Raw genomic sequence first — 3,260 nt, forward strand, 5'->3', positions numbered from 1 at the left:
GTCAAAGCACTCTGTATGTTATCATACAGGTCCTTTTCTTTGTGAGACCAGTATTGAATAGAGTATAGAATGGCTGGATCAAAGGATCTCACCAAAACAATCCACAGCAGTATGACAATGATGGTACTCCTTTGTCTCCTTGTAGTGTCCATTAGCTTTGAACTCTCTTTTTTGCTGAACTTGTGTCAGCAGACAAATGTCTATGTTTATCGTTTGTGAATAACATCTCTCATGAGTCATCATAATGAAAGAATCTTCCCGAGACAAAAAATACGTAACCGATTAAGTCAATGCATTTTTAATATTGTGGCTACTTTAAAATTTATTTTTAAGCTGCTCACTCTCTTTTTTTATATTTGTACTACACTTAAATTCTGTTATCACCTAGCTTGTTTGCTTTTTGGCAGTTTGGTTCTTAAAATGCCTCAATAGTTATTCTTTCAAGCGGCGTGTATAGTTGAAAATGAAAATGGTAACGTATGCAAACAGCAGATGCAGGTGAAAATAATCTTAATGAGGGCTGCGCCCCCAATTTGTACAAACATAATTTTAATGAGTAAACTTAAATTTCTTATATATAAGATAAAATTTTTGGTTGCACTATTCATTCTCAGATGCCATGGCTAAGGTTATATTTCTTCTGCATTTCGTAATTTTAGTTCAGTCAAGCTCCCCTACTAATATTAGTGTCAATACTAATGATGAACTGGAGAGGCTCTTGTGTGATTATCAACCTGACCTGTACAGCAATGATGTTATCATTACACTCAATTCCACCATCACTCATGAAATCAGCTCAGGTAATTTCTGTACAGTTAATATCAATCATTCCCTCACTATCCAAAGTGATAGTGTTAATTCTCTTGCACACGTAAACTGCACACCAATAAGTACCAGAGATATTGATACATTTTGGACAAGAGGTTTTGCATTCTATGGTATCAATGGTTCCCTTACCATGAGAGGTCTCATTTTTAGCTATTGTGGTACTAACCTCACTACCTTAAATAACGAGTCCATAGATCGTATTAACTCCAGTTCTACTGTACACTTTACTCAATATCAAGCTGCCGTACTGGTTTTCACTGATATTGGTAGTCTGTATTTAGAACACATGCATTTTCTGCACTACAATGGGTTTGCAATTGTTGCAGTTAATCTCCCAAATGCTTCTCTTGATTATCTTAACGTTATGTGGTCCCATAATCACTACTTAGCCGGTTTTGCACACATCAGTACTGGAAGTGGAGTATTGGTGCTTTTCACTAACCAGACTGCCTTGGAAAATTATTCAAGGTATAGTGTAAGCATAATCAATTCCAATTTCAAAAGAAATTTTGCATTTCATCAATATTGGTATGAGAAGCATTGTAATTCTGGTATTTATCATTTGCGTAATTCCTCATTCCCAGTAATTAATGCTGCTGGTGTCACATTACTGTATACACAGCATCATATACCTGCTATTGTTAGCATTTCAAAAACAAAATTTTCATTTTGTTCGGGATATTTTGCTGGTGCAATGTTAATCATTCGCTTTAATTTTCGACTTGATTCACAAACAATTATTAAAGACTCTCTTTTTTCTAACAATTCATTAATATTAAAGTGTCGCGGAGCTGCAATTAAAACTTCCTTCATTTCCATTGAACATTATTATTCACTAAAGAAAATTTATCATTTAACAATCACAAATACTCTTATTAAAAATAATGGAAGGCCATACCTTGAGAAACAAAAGTGGAGTGCAGGAGCAGTGCATATTTATGTGTTTCAAAGTTTTATTCGCTTTAAGCCAAGAATAAATTTTCTATTTCGAAATATTTCATTTATTAGGAATGTAGCCCAAAATTATGGAGCTGGCATGTATGTTAGTGTTCATCCAAGCAGCCAATCAGATGTACATTTTGTAATGGAATCTGTTACAGCATACTACAATCCTGATTCCGAAATATTTGACAAATTTGTCAATGTGTTTCTTCCAGCAAGCATTTTTTACTTTGTCAACATATTTGAGATTAAAATCAATGGGTCGGATGCATATCCTAGCAAATTTTTACTAAACTATGGGTCCGTTTTTGAAATAATAAAATCAAAAGTTGTACTTGAAGGAGTGATATCTTTTTATAACAATACAGCTAATCATGGGCCTGCATTTCAGTTGCTTGAAAATACTATAGTATACTTACAGAATGGACTGAGAGCTAACTTTACCAATAATAAAGCGAAATCATTAGGAGGAGCCATTTATGCTACAGGTGATGTATATACAATAAGTCAATGCACGTTTGAAGTAAACGCAAAAACTTATAAGAATATTAGCATGAGCTTCATTAACAATACAGCAGGAATAGCTGGAAATGCTATATATTCAGAGAAAATTTTTTCTAACTGTTATATAGATTATGCATATGGAAATGAAGGAACAAAAAGCGTGTATGGAAGGATTTTTAAAAACGCTTCTTCAACTGACATTGTATCATTTGGTGCTTATATAGTAGTGTGCAATAAGAAGTTTTCATATGCACTCTATCCTGGGGAGTTGCTACAAATACCAATCAGTGTGAATGACAGCAATCATCATCACACATTTAGTGTTTTAACAGTATCAGTTGCTGAAAGACAGGATAATCGACTAAAAGACATTGACTGGTTTTTTAATGGTAAGCAAGCTACATATACCACCATTATTAAGGGAACAGCCAATTGTGCAAATATCAATTTGACTATTCACACAGCTCACCTATCAGAAAGTAATAGGAGAGGATGGCTACTTTTTAGCATATCAAACCCAAGCACAATAGTTGGAATAAGAGTCACACTTAATAATTGTCCACCTGGTTTCCAACTAAATTCTGCTACAGGAGCCTGTGGCTGTTTACCAAATTTCGAAAAAATTGTCAACCATCGTTTAAACGAAAAAGAAGTAAAGTGCAATATCAATGATGCCAGCTTAACCAGATCATACAGATATTTATGGGCTGGCTTAGGCAAAAATGGTTCACTTCATTATAGCTTAAACTGTCCTCCTGGCTACTGTAACATTCACAGTCGTCATGACAAACTAACATTTAATGATACAGGCACATTTGCTACCTCATCATCATCAAGAGACTTGAGACCATTGTGTCATGGTTCACGAACAAGTGATCTTTGTGGGAAATGTATCTCCAATTATAGTGTAGTGTTTGGCTCTACCATCTGTCTGATGTGTACCAATAAATTATGGCTCATTTCATCAATCATTTATATAATAACTG

This window comes from Amphimedon queenslandica, unplaced genomic scaffold, assembly GCF_000090795.2.
Source record: "Amphimedon queenslandica unplaced genomic scaffold, v1.1 AMPQUscaffold_13162, whole genome shotgun sequence".
Lineage (NCBI taxonomy): Eukaryota > Metazoa > Porifera > Demospongiae > Haplosclerida > Niphatidae > Amphimedon > Amphimedon queenslandica.